This window comes from Helicoverpa armigera, chromosome 18, assembly GCF_030705265.1.
Source record: "Helicoverpa armigera isolate CAAS_96S chromosome 18, ASM3070526v1, whole genome shotgun sequence".
In the NCBI taxonomy this organism is placed as follows: Eukaryota; Metazoa; Arthropoda; class Insecta; order Lepidoptera; family Noctuidae; genus Helicoverpa; species Helicoverpa armigera.
Window position 1 is genome coordinate 6,227,043 of NC_087137.1, and position 14,873 is coordinate 6,241,915.

Here is a 14,873-nt window from a genome sequence, read left to right on the forward strand (position 1 = left end):
CGAGCGATATATCTTTTATTGTTTTCATTATGGGTGGTCGAAAGGAAATGGAGTAAAAGAAACAATATCCTAGCCCATTTATAGGTAGCAAAATTTTATGTTTAATGGTAAACTGCCTTTTATTGTTCGTTCATAAATGATTTATTATTTTGTTTTGTTGTGAGTTAGGTATACTTAATTAGATTTCTATTCGAAGTTATGTTAATTTGTAATTTGGTATTTTCTTCAAATATTAATAAACACTGTTTATTTATTAGTCTTCTTCATTTACATTTTTCTTGGAAGTTTAATCAACTATACATTCTAGTGCTTGACTAAATAATATAGTTAAATCTTCAGTGCTGCATTTTTGATGGACGGTCTTAGTATATGACCGGAACATCAAACTATATTTCAAGCCCCTAATACCCCAGATTTTTGAGTCAAACTTAATCTCCTTATCCGACAAAAATGCTTCCTAAAGAATAAATGAGGCTCACATGAAACAAATGGAGCAGAAAAATCCTTACAATAAAGCTATTTCGTAAAACGTTTTAGTATGCGGTAAAAACACTTCAAGCGTAAGATTATCGACAGTAACTTTTAGCAGATCTTTGTCAGTAACATCTTCCTATACCTATCCTGTAATATAAATATACCCTTATATAGAATACGCTCGTATAGAATAGATAGTTAGGTTTTTTCAAACGTCCCTTCTGTGAAAGGAGGTCCGAAATACCTGTACTATACAATGTGTCCCGGGGATAAGTGATCGCCCGAAATTTTTTGAATATTTGTACAAAATTAAGGATAATTTCATTTATATTTTTGAAAAAAATCATTTAAAAAATTTTATTGTCAGGCCTGTTAATAACAGGCTTTGCTCTTTTTTTTCAAATTTCAACTGACTGTATTTTTGCATTTGTTTGAAATAGCAGCAAACATTGTTGTGAGCTATTGTAGGAAATATCATGTAGTTTATTAATAAATTAAAAGAAAGTGATATTAAGGGGGCATTTATTGGACTTATTTTGAAAAAACTGAGAAAAAGGCGTTATTTTCTTTGAATTTTTATTTTCTTTTTTTTCTAATAAATGTTTTATTACATTTTTGTTATGTTTGATAATTTTAATTGATAAACTATGATGTCGGCTAGTCAATAAAGAAAAAAGAATTTAAAAAGATGTAAAAACTTAGGAAATATCTTAAAAAAACTGCAGCACGTCACAGTATTTACTAAAAATCATTAAAAAAAACCAAAGGCGGTAAGTCCCAAATATAAAGGAAATTATCCTTAATTTTGTACAAATATTCAAAAAATTTCGGGCGGTCACTTATCCCCGGGACACATTGTATAAGAAGGGTTATATTTATAGTTTTAAGCATCCTCTTATCATGGTTCCAGATAGATGTGGGATTGGTATAGAACTAAATATGTAGGTGACTTTAGCAAAGGCTAGACAGATGATGATGATGATGTGTAGGAAAAAGACAAATTGGCTTTATTTATTTGCTCATGCTATTCCTACAGAATCAAACTTAAAGTTCATACAGTAATTACGAAAAGAAAAATGCTTTATTTCCATATTTACGTTTCAAACAATCCTCTCGATCCGTTTTGAATTCTGTAACAATGTTCATGAATTAGGTATTACTATTTCTTAATGAATCAAACAATAAATGTTGGGATAACTGCAGAAAATAGGTTTGGTTGCACCATTTAAATACCCATAACGATACCTACATTATTTGCAAAGATCCCATACATAAACTCACCGAGAAAGTGTCAGCTCTAAGTATCTACCGAGCTTTCCGTGAGCGAAGATTTTGCAATATCTCTAGAGTCCTTGAACGACGGTGGCTGGCTAGAGATTGGCCCCTCTATGAGGGATGTATCGCGATGAATTTTTCAACCGTCGTCCTTTCAAAGAATTTATTCATATAAATTCTTTGGATGTTTGTTTGAGCTGGATAACGGTGTCACCGGTGTAAGGATTAAGGTCAGAGGTATAATTTGACCGTGGAAGGCTTTGAATGTAATTCAACTGTGATGTTTGAAAAGTAACGTTTTACGCTTGCCTTGTTACTTTTTAGGATAGGGACTCGAAAAATATTTTGATCCAACATAGGCTATGAATGAAATAAGTATATCGGAATAAGTAGAACTATACTTAAGTTACTTCAAATGATCGCTATAACTTAATTGACTTGTGTAAGATGGTTATTTTAGACCACGCTTTTTTTGTATGTAGCTTCCAAAATAATCTTTACTCTAAATTCTAAAACATTAAATCGTCCTATTATCCCTTTATTTGCACGCCACCACACGCCATCTTTATTGGGGAATTTATTTTATATCGCATTTGTTGCTATCTGATTGGAACTTCTGGCTGCTATTGGTGGCGTTTTACGATCATCGTAAAGGGCACGAATAAATTCCGCACAATCTATTCCGATGTAACTTTCGATTGGAATTTCACCTTTTATTCGAATTTGGAAGTTGGGTCACTGTTCCTTGTTTAATTGCCTGATTGTCATAAAAACAAATGAGTAACGTTATTTAGCCTACTTACTGTCAATTTTACACATAGGAAGTGGTAGACTGGGCGTTTTTTGGGACTGTCTTATGTAATTTTAATTACAAAAAGTGCTGTCTTTATGCCTTTTATGAATAAACGCTTTTTAATTTGCAACTGTAATTAGTTCACCTTTGCTTTGATTTAGTTTTTTTTTCTAAATCAATCAATCCTATTTTTTTTTTTATTATAAATGTGAAAGTTTGTGAGAATGTATGGATGTATGTTTGTTATTCAATCACGCAAAAACGGCTGGACCGATTTGATTGAAATTTGGTATGTAGATAGGTGATACCCTGGATTAACACATAGGCTAACATATAACGCATAGGCTTTTTATCAACACACCACGCGGCCGAAACCGCTGGCGGAAGCTAGTAGAAAATATAATTCAGCGTCAACTGTAGTTTCTCTCTACAGGTACCAAAAAAGATTCTGTGTCCAGACAAAAACAAAACCCAATCAATATTCTATCAACGCAATACACTAAATAATGACAATGGTTGTCAACACAGCGGCGCACTGCTCCTAAAATTATAGTCAAAGGCCGCCATTGTTTTCAATGAATATTCTAGAAGCGTGTTCATGACGTGTTAAATATTTCGATAGAAAGTGACCAGGTTCCGAGTATTCCGAGAACCTATTCAGTGTCAGGGATAGTGGCCTTCATCATTATAGGTTCATTTGTTTTCGAGGTGAGAACTGTGATTTGGTAGTGAAATGATGGTTTGAATGATGGTTTGATGATTCGGAACGCGTTCGCCCTTGTCACTGTTGGGGACAAGCTGAGGTAAGTATTTTGGTTGCTTGGATTGATGAGTTCATTGTTTTGATTGAAGATTTCTTAATTTTTTAGGTATCCAAATATATTTTTTTTATACCTATTGTATTTATAAATCCCTTTTAGGATTATTTATATCTCGTGGTATACTCACATGCCGTGTAACGACGGCTTAAGAATACATATGTCGCTACCCCTTCTTCCAGTGGGTGTCGTAGAAGTCGACTAATGGAGACAATTGCACCGAACACCAGTGCGAGAGAAGGAAAACTCGAAAAAAAACCCTCTATCAACCCGTCTGGCCAGCGTGATAGCAGTAGGCTAAATACCTCCATGAGCAGCACAAAAAAGCCACGGCCCCTAGTTCCCGGCAGTCCCGCTATTCCCGGTCACGGTGGCGTCCGTGGTTACGGCGGGGCAGGGGGTGCGAAGAATCTCCGGGTTACGGGATTCCACCAAACAAAACTGACTCTGGCGACGTACAACGGCCGCACGCTACGGCTTGACTCGCATCTGGCGCAACTCGAGGTGGAACTTGGGAAGATTAGGTGGCACATATTAGGGTTATGTGAAGTTCGAAGAGAGGGGGAGGACACCATAACCCTCGAATCAGGTCACCTAATGTACTTCCGAGAGGGAGACCAACAATCCCAAGGTGGCGTTGGGTTTCTGGTTAATAAGTCCCTAGCTGATAACGTTGTGGAGGTGTCTAGTGTGTCGAACAGGGTAGCGTACTGTTACGGAGTGGGTCGGAAAATGGTTTTTAAAAAAAACTATTTAATTGGCTAAAATAAAAATGTATTGAAAAATAATTAGAATCACAAGAAAATAGAAAGAAAGTTGCCCGACGGAAGTCCAATCCAAAACTGAAGAAATATTATTATCGCTAATTAAAATAACATCGGTTTCCTATTGCATTGACGTCAATGCAATGGGAAACTCAGCAATTTAATTTTATATTGGTAACAGGGGTTATTTCGATATAACAACCCCCCCGTTAAGATCGATCATCACATCTCAAAGTGATGAGAGATGTCAGGATTGATGTATGCTAAATCATGTATGCTAAATCGCGTATGCTTAAGTGGATTTACGTCGGACATTACAATAAACAAAAGAAACATATTTAAAACACCAAAAATAACAACTAATTTCAAAAGACATCAATACAACTGTTAAGGATAGAAAAGTTACTCAAAAATAATAATTATTAACTACATTTATCATTATTTAGGATGCAAGGAAATCGAGATTAGAGTTAACAATAAAAGTATTTAAACAATTAAACATTATTGATTAATAAGAGCAATTATTAAAATCTAGATAAATCAAGATGACAATATGAAAAGAAAGAAAATTATTACTTAATTACAAACCATGTGCATTCATTACAAATTAATTATCATGAGTCTTGCCAAACAGAATATTCCTTTTAATAGGGGTTGGCGTCACTCGTAAGTCCTCTATAGACTCTGACTCGTCCTTATTGACGGGTGCTATTGTATCACCATGAAATACAGTTTGAGAGGTTGGAACCGAGTTATTTTTTGTGTTATGACATTGGTTAAATATTTGAATGCAACATGGGGCATTAGTACGACAAAGTAACCTACGACTCTTATATAAAATGTAAAATAAGGTTAACATCGAGATGCATAAACTAAAAGACAAATAGTGAGTGCTATACATTTGAAAATGAGATGGATTTTCTATCTTATTGATCTCTTCTTCAAAAGAGTTCAAGTGAATACTGGCTTGCAGCAGAGAATCAAGATTATCTAAGTTATTTAACTTTGAGTAAGGTAATCGTTCTAGAGTTTTATTTAACTTAGATCGCTCACAACAATCATCTTGTAAGATGTTGAAATTTGATATTTTATTGGTTACATTTCCAATAACTGTTTCGCCAACAGCGGCGAATTGCAACGTCTTGTAAAAAGCCTTACAGTTTCTAGGCAAAGACAAGATACCAGTACCAAACAAAATAACGTCAGAACTTATGTCTTTATCATTACAAGTTACATGACACTTGCCAGGTTCAGATTGTACAAAAATCCAACGATTTAAAGTTAACTTATGAAATAGATCAATTGAACCGTGAATAAGTTTTGTAACACAAATGTCAGGAAGTTTGCTAATCACATCACTTAAGAGAATCGTTTCACACGTAGGGTTAGCGATTGCTGAAAACACATTAGTTAACACACACACGTAACACTTATCACTTATTAACTTGCACTTGTCTATGTCTGCGATAAGTGAATAAAACATGCGATCAGCTGTGATTGCTACATATGAGCTAGTTGGCTCGATAAGAACGTAGGTATCTGGTTTCAACATATCGTAGGGAACAGGTAGGGAATGATCCTATACAGGTCATACACCTGAGGTAATACGAGAGGGATCTTGACAACAATAATTACCTTATTTAAATGGAAAAAGCACACAAGTTGTGAAATGTCAATAAGATTGTGTATATTTTGTAGCGTTAAAGGAACGGGAAGTTCATAATGGCTAGGAGATTATTCCTATGCTTATCTAACTCACTGTACAATTGGTGTGGACTGAGTACAGTGGGATGCAACACGTTGAGTTTTGCGAATAGAATGGCATTGTTAATATCTTCGATATCAAAAGACAAAGTCATTATAATAGACTCTAATGAATTTAATAAGGAACTTAATTCAGATTTAATTTCTAGCTTGTTGTTACTATTCACAACAGTTTCTAGTATTTTATGGATTGTTTCCATGTTCCTTAAAATGTGGTTTTCGTTTTCGTTGACCTTAGATATCGTGTTATTGAAATATGATATGGTCGACTTAATTACATGAATGTTATCTTTCATGAGATGAGCGAGACGTTTCTCATCAGTTTGTACTTCGTCTATGGCTTTCGAAAATCTCACCGCGTCTTCAGAATCCAAAGTGCCAAAATAGTTTTAAGGAGAGCCACCGAAGTCCATGAGACCTCTTTTAAAACGCATATGGGGTTTTCGTCGACCAATAAATAAGATACGGAAGAAAACTTACTAACGTTAAGAATATGACGATTTTTTAGAGCGGACAACGAATTGATACAGTCGGACTGTATCTTAGAAGAAGCTAACGAGTTGCAGAATACATTGAGCTTTTCAAATAAAAATTCGACCTTATCTAAATTAGGTTGTACATGACCTATATCAACATATGCTATAACATTCCAATCACTATTAGTAAACTTAATGTCTAGAAGCTTATCAAAGTAGACGCCAGGACTGCTGACGATAGAAGAAACGTATTCGCATGTGATCGGCGATGACAGCGTCGATCTGAAATAACAATGAAACGCTCATGTATTACGTTACTACTGTTGCGTCACTGGCCGGCTTGATTTCGTCGTAGTGGTGACGTACGTGTTTACGATTAATAAGCAGCGTAACAGAATGGTTGCCATTCAGTTTTATTATTTTGAAAGGGCCTTTCCACACAGGGGATAAGGCCTTATTTTGCTTGTGATGGCAACGGACATATACCATGTCTCCTGTTTTATAGGACAATGGTTTCGTACGAGAATCATAATAAGTTTTTGATTTCTCTTTTGAGGATTGAATATTTTGGAGAGCCTTCTGACGACTGTAGTATAGTCGGTGATTAAGGGCTCGGATGTAATCCGTATAGGTGTTTGTATCAAGAGTATCGATGCTTGAAGGTAAGTAGGGTTTGAACCCGAAAAGCAATTCCAGGGGTGAGTAACCTGTGGTACTATGTATATTTGAATTATATGCTATCATAGCACTAGGAACATAGAGGTCCCAGGTATGTTGGTTCTCACCGATATATGATCTAAGGTATTCCTTTAGAGTAGAATGACTTCGTTCAAGGCTACCACATGTCTGAGGGTGGTAAGGAGATGCGAACACATGTTTGATGCTGAACAACTTCTCAAGTTGTTTGAAGACATCAGAGCAGAAATTGGTGCCTTGATCGGATATTATTAATTTAGGAATCCCCATATGGGATATGAATAGAACTAAAGATTTCGCTGTTTCTTCAGCGGAACAAGATTGCATAGGATAAGCCTGAGAAAATTTAGTCAAGTCATCTTGTAAGGTAAGTAAGAACTTATATTTGTGTTCATGTGTTTCAGGAAGCGGACCGACTAAATCGAGATAAAGTTTTTCGTTAGGCCGAGATGCTGTAGATGTTATAATCATAGGGGCCTTATTCGTTTGTCTTAGAGGTTTATTTATTTGGCAAGAGCGGCAATTTTTCACATAATCCTCGATGTCTTGCCGCATGTTTTTCCACCAGAATTGGGTTTTGATTCTATCAAACATGCGCGATATACCCGGGTGGCCAGCTAGTGGTGAATCATGATTATCTCTAAGAATGCTTTTGACCTCGTCAGGGGTCGGATAACGTATAGAATTACGATAGATGTTTACTTTTATATTAGTGTTATGAAATAGAAATGATAAAATATTATAAAGTTTTGTGTAAGATAATCTTGTGTAAGGATCTGTAAAGTCTGATATAGCGAATTCTTTTTCTTCCATATACCAATACTTTATCATTTCTCTATAATCACGAAGGAGGTTAAATATGTCCTTGTAACTCATTTCATCATAGTGGTTAAGTTTTAGAAATAAATGTGTAAATAAATGATTATCATTAGATGTGGAATAGTAAGTATTTAATTCGCGTTCTATGTCGCAAATTTTAGGTTCACTAGTGGAGGCGTCCATGATATCCTTGCAATATGGCACGGATTCATCTAAGTCAATGGACGTCGGATAAGCAATAAGCTTACACTTTGCTTTCATCAATGACTCGTTATGTTCCTGGATAACGGTGTCGAATGACACGTCAGGCTGTTTTATAATTTTAAGAAACTGCTCGTAAGTTTCTGATATAGATGGTGAATTACGTGCGTCTTCCTCGTTGTTAGAAGTCGATGGATTGCAGATAACTGAATCGGAGCCTTCGTTATCCTGTAATACATTTACGGGGAAACGCGATAAAGCGTCGGCGTTTGCATTTAATTTACCCTTTTTATAAACGATTTCATAATCGTACTCTTCGAGTTTAAGACGCCATCTAACGAGTCTAGATCCTGGATCTTTGACATTGAAAAGCCACACTAGAGGTTTGTGGTCAGTAATTATCTTAAATTTGCGGCCATACAAATAAGGGCGGAATGTTTTCACGCCAAACAAGATTGCTAGGAGCTCCTTTTCGATAGTCGAATAGTTGCCCTCGGCTTTATTAAGGGTGCGCGAAGCGTACGAGACGGGTTTGTCAGACCCGATTGCGCCCTGAGATAGTACAGCACCTATCGCATAATTAGAGGCATCAGTTGTTAAAAGAAAGGGTTGTGTAAAATCAGGATACTGAAGCAGAGGCGCCGAAGTTAATTTATCCTTGAGGGTGGTGAACGCTTGTTCTTGGCTGTTCGACCATTGAAATGTGGCATCTTTTTTCAGTAGGGCAGTCAGTGGTTTAGTGATCTTGGAGAAGTTATTAATAAAACGACGATAGTAGCCGACTAGCCCTAGAAACGATTTTATATCCTTTGGATTCTTAGGAGTAGGGAATTGAGAAACGGCCTTGACCTTTTCGGGATTTGGACATACACCTTTATCGGTGATTATATGCCCAAGATAAGCGACTTCGCGTCGCAAAAACTCACACTTGTCAGGTTGGAGTTTTAAATTGAACTTTCGGATGCGGTCAAAGACTAACCTGATTTTGTCCATATGAGATGTCAAGTTACTACTATAGATTATGACGTCATCAAGATAAACATATGCATGGAGACCTTGGAGACCAGAAAGGACAGTGTTCATTAATTTCTGGAAGGTCGAAGGGGCGTTTTTAAGCCCAAAAGGCATCCGCAAGAATTCGTAATGCCCTGTACTGCTAGAATTAGTGTTTATTGAGAACCCCGTTTTTTGTGCATCTTGGGAGTTCATTCTGATCTGATGAAAGCCACTGGAGAGATCTAATGTACTGAAATATTTTGAGTGGCCTAACTGATCTAATATATCAGTAATAAGCGGCAAAGGGTAACTCTCAGAGACAGTGACGTCATTCAGACGGCGATAGTCTATTACTATACGCCATTTCTTTTTACCTGAAGCGTCCATCTTCTTGGGAACTACCCAAACAGGGGCGCTCCAAGGTGACGTTGACGGACGTATAATATTTTGATCGAGCATCTTGCGGATTTGTGAGTCCACTTCTTCCTTGTGGCACTCAGGAAAACGGTACGACTTTACGTGAATAGGGGCTGAATCACCCGAATCTATAGAGTGCTCGATCGCGTTCGTAAATGATAGAGGTTCGCCCTCTAAATGGAAAATATCTGTGTACTCAGAACAACATTCTAGCAGTGCCTCCTTTTCTTCGGAGTTTAGATGAGAACAACGTATTAGATTCAATACCTTTTGAGGTCTGTCAGATTCTGAATAGGATAAAGCATTGACGGATTCGTTTATATCTGTGGCCGTATCATATTCAAGAGGCGTTAACTGGACTTTAAAGTCTCGAACTTGGATATCAGAGTTAGTAGTATTTAAAACGGTTACGTTAATCCTTTTATTAGGCTTTATAGTAACAAGACAATTTGCGATATAAATGCCTTCGCTTATAGAATGATCTAATAATAGGCCCTCATTATTTTTATAATGTTCAGGTGAGTAATTAGATACTGCGCATTCGATGACCGCTTCGGAACGTGCGGGAATGACGTAAGTCGGTTGAATATAGTTTATGTCCAGGCTCTGTCCGCATATATGAACTGATTGTGAGGTATAGTCAATATTGGCTTTGAAATGATTTAAAAAGTCGCTGCCAATGATACCGTCATACTCTAGGTTAATGTTATCGTCAACTACATGGAACTTAAACTCGTGGCGATTATTATTCAATGTAAAATATATCTGACACGTGCCTAAAGTTTCTGAATAGGTGCTAACATTATTAAAACCTTTTATCTTAGCTATTTCACGAGATAGCTCAGGCGCTTTAGTTAAACTTGACAGTTTGACCAAACTAATACTCGCTCCCGTGTCGATAAGAAGGCGCAACGGATGAATGGAAAGAGAAGTACTCACATATACGTGAGGCAATGACACCTTTTTAGAGTATGAAGATACCTCGTAGACAGGAATTTCGGGATTGATTTTAATTTCCTCTTTAGGATAATGCGGCATAGCGGACTCATTATGAGAAGGAAATTTTGGACTCAACGATACAGGGCTCTAATAGGAGCTTGTTGAGATGAAATGGTATTTTGACTCGACGAAACAGCGGTTCTCTGTGGAATGTGTCGAGATGAGACAGAGTTTTGACTCAGCGAAACAGGGACTCCTTTTGGAGCGTGCTGAGATGAATTTGGCTTTAGACTCAACGATTCAGAGGCTCTTGGAAGAGTGTGTTGAGATGAAACAGTGTAACGACTCAGCGAAACAGGGACTCTCTTTGGAGCGTGCTGAGATGAAATAGGATTTGGACTCGACGAAACAGGGACTCGCGGAGGAGCATGTCGAGATGAAATATCAGAACGACTCAGCGAAACAGGGACTCTCTTTGGAGCATGCTGAGATGAAATAGAATTTGGACTCGACGAAACAGGGACTCTCGGAGGAGCATGTCGAGATGAAATAGTAGAATGACTCAGCGAAACAGGGACTCTCTTTGGAGCATGCTGAGATGAAATATGTTTTTGACTCAACGATTCAGGGACTCTCGAGAGAGCGTGTTGAGATGAGATATCGTTTTTATGCGATTTATTTATAAAGGTACGAGTGCCTAAATTATCCGGATAACGACGGCACATTTTCGTAATCCGTGGTGTTAGTTTAAAGAGTTTTCAGGGTCGTCGCCGTTCTCACAAGGAACATAATAAGGTGTCGGTGACGGCGCCGATGATATCGGCGGCTCGAATGTAACATGATGCATCGCAGCTGGACGGTCGCGATTCTCGGAATTAAACGTATTACGCCGTTCGCTATTATATTTTCTTTGCGGCATTGAGTAATATCGTGACCTCTGTTTTTGCAATATTTGCAGAAAAGTTGAGACCCCGAGTTATAAAATGATGTTGATGGTTGAGGCCCCGAAGGAGTAAATGGTGGACCTGTGCGCTTTTGTTTCTCCCGGCATTCAGCATCCGAGTGCCCGGGTTTACCACAGATCCTACATTTAGGTTTAATAGATGTTTTATACAGGAGGTTTTGTATCTTTTCCTCCTCGAGAGCCACGTTGATAGCATCATTAAGTGATTTTGGGTTTCTACATCTGACATTATTACTCAGTCGTGGATTTAATCCTAAACTAAAAGTAAATAATGCCAAATCTTCGGTCATAGCGATGCGACCGGATATGTCCTTCTTTAGGGATTCAGAATTATAAATTTCTGATTGAAGATCGGTGAGGCATCTTTCTACACGCAGGGCAAATTGCGCAACAGTTTCGTTTGTTGTTTGCCTGCACGATTGTAAGTCTAGCAACAAATGATTATAATGCTTCCTCTCACCGAAATTTTGCTTAAGAAAACATTTCAACTGATTAAAATCCGAAAATATTTTATTAGAGCACGCAATCTGAGCTTTACCTTCAAGGCGTGATAGAATATATTTATTTAATAAAACTATTTGACTTGGTGATGCTAAATCTAAGGCATTTTGGCAGTTGGTGAGAAAGGCGGTAAGAGTTTCGCGCTCTCCCTTATAAAATAAAATCGCTAATAAAATCACAGAGCACCTTGATGGGAAACTGTTCGCTCAACGACATTTTCTTAGAAGAGGAATTTTCGGCTGTTTCCGTAGACATTATGAACTTGAAAGGAAACTATAAAGGTAGACGAGTAGCACGTATAATTATGATAGAATAAGGGTTACGATATGTGATACCCTAGGTAATAAAAATACCTAATAAGAATTAAGAATATTGTAGCGATAACAGCAAAATAATATGTTCTACTCACAGACACAGGAACACGAAGAATTCGATACGCATTTTCTGGCACTGAATTAGCACGATTACTGGAACAGGAGGACTGCGGCGCGATAACTCGCGGCCAGCAGCAGCAGGAACGTCAGGAACAGCGGGGTGGCGGTGTACGGCACACGCGCGTGCACAACGCGTACACGTGGCAGCACCACGCGGCAGCTCCGCGTGGCAGGGCGGCAAGGGCGATCACCGGCTCCTTGCGGCGATATCAAGGTGACAGAGCTCGCGTATATTGAGCTCTGGGAGATGGAATTTGGAAATTCGGGACGATCGGCAGGCTTACGCAGGACACTCGTAAGGCTTACTGTCGCGACTCGTCTTTGGAGATGACACTGAGTTTGTCGAGGTGTGATTTCACTTAGAGAAAATATAGACACCCCGGAGCTGGATTATCTCGTCGGCAACGTGAAGTTCACACACGATAACTTTTTCAGTTTTCAGGACACACACGACCCGTTATGGAATACCAGTGGAACGATTACGGCGATATCAACACTGGTATCCCACTTCTGACACCACTGTTACGGAGTGGGTCGGAAAATGGTTTTTAAAAAAAACTATTTAATTGGCTAAAATAAAAATGTATTGAAAAATAATTAGAATCACAAGAAAATAGAAAGAAAGTTGCCCGACGGAAGTCCAATCCAAAACTGAAGAAATATTATTATCGCTAATTAAAATAACATCGGTTTCCTATTGCATTGACGTCAATGCAATGGGAAACTCAGCAATTTAATTTTATATTGGTAACAGGGGTTATTTCGATATAACAGTACCTTATCATAAAGCTCACCGACAGGTATAGCCTCAAGGTAGTGCAAGTGTACGCACCGACCTCGACACATTCAGACGATGAAGTGGAGGATATGTTTGATGATATATCAAGGGCCCTCCACTTCACTACAAAGACCCATTACACCGTTGTCATGGGGGACTTTAACGCTAAAGTGGGAGTACAGATTTGCGGCGAATCGGCAGTAGGATCCCATGGATTTGGAAGCAGGAATCATAGGGGGCAAATGCTCGTCAACTTCCTCGAACGCGAGGGGCTCTTTTTGATGAACTCCTTTTTCAAAAAGCAGCCCCAAAGGAAGTGGACGTGGCAAAGCCCCGACACTATGACTAAAAATGAGATTGACTTCATCATGACGAACAAGAAGCACATATTCAGAGACGTCTCCGTGATCAATAGGTTTAATACCGGTAGCGATCACCGACTTGTCCGAGGCTCTCTGAATATCAACTTCAAGGCCGAACGTTTCCGTCTGATGAAGGCCAGGCTCCGACCAACACTGCTCCAAACCATGACAGGATCCGAAACGTTCCAGTCAAATTTGGAGAACCGATTTGCCGCCGTGGAAACCACAACAGACGTTAACCAGAACCACGAATATGTGGTTCGGATCCTCAGGGAGGAAGGTTCGAGATTCTGTAACATGCAGCGTAAGGGCAAGAAATCAAAGCTTTCGGAAGAGACATTAGGGCTTATGAAGAAACGACGTGAAAACCCGCCTGTCACTTCGTCAGCTAAGCGGGCTCTAAACCAAGAGATCAACAAGCACGTACGACGCGACCTCCGGTGCTCCAATACTCTTGCCATTGAAAGAGCAATTGAGCTGAATCGGGGTCAAAGGTGTTCGTACAATCTCTTGGAAGAAGCCACTTGACGAAGCTGACCACAACAAGTGGAGAAGTCGTTTCTTCGGTGCCGGCAGTCCTTTCGGAAGTGGAAAATTTCTATGGCCGGTTATACGCATCGCATGCATCTCGACCTGATCCCGGAAATGAGGATTCTAGAGCCACATTAACACGCCATTTCACCGAAGACCTGCCAGAAGTCAGCAGTGGCGAAATCGAGATCGCTCTGAGACAGCTCAAAAATGGAAAAGCCCCTGGCGAGGATGGCATTACAACAGAGCTTTTAAAAGCAGGAGGTAAGCCCGTACTGGGGAGCTCCAGAAGCTTTTAATGCCGTCCTGTTTGAAGGAGAACTCCAGAGGCGTGGAGTAGGAGTGTTGTCGTCCTGTTCTTCAAAAGGAGACAAAACCCAGTTGAAGAACTATCGACCCATTTCCTCCTAAGCCACGTCTATAAGCTGTTCTCAAGAGTGATCACGAACTGACTTGCGCGAAGACTCGACGAATTCCAACCACCGGAGCAGGCTGGGTTTCGAGCGGATACGGCACCATAGACCACATCCACACAGTGCGGCAGATTATACAGAAGACCGAAGAGTATAATCAGCCCTGTGTCTAGCATTTGTGGACTATGAGAAGGCCTTTGACTCGGTTGAAATCTGGTCTGTTCTGGAGTCCCTGCAGCGTTGTCAAGTAGATTGGCGATACATCCAAGTGATGAGATGTCTCTACAAAGCCGCTACAATGTCCGTCCAAGTACAGAATCAGCAAACAAGGCCCATACCGTTGCATCGAGGAGTGAGACAAGGGGATGTTATTTCCGAAACTGTTCACTAATGCAATGGAGGATATGTTCAAGACGCTGAACTGGAAAGGACGCGGCATCAACATCAATGGCGAACAC

General features: G+C 39.1%; 1 protein-coding gene, 1 non-coding gene and 1 pseudogene across 2 annotated transcripts in view; all 3 read right to left on the reverse strand.

Moving 5' to 3' along the window:
* Rapgap1 (Rap GTPase activating protein 1) overlaps positions 1–14,873 on the reverse strand; it is a 273,776-nt gene that overhangs the window by 202,416 nt on the left and 56,487 nt on the right. The gene's annotated exons all lie outside the window — the stretch shown is intronic.
* On the reverse strand, positions 4,069–13,108 carry LOC126054838 (uncharacterized; annotated as a pseudogene).
* LOC126053850 (uncharacterized) lies at positions 11,175–12,152 on the reverse strand. Its single transcript, XR_010277378.1, has 2 exons — positions 12,084–12,152; positions 11,175–12,046 (listed from the first exon to the last, which is right to left on the reverse strand). It is a non-coding gene; the product is annotated as an uncharacterized LOC126053850 (transcript).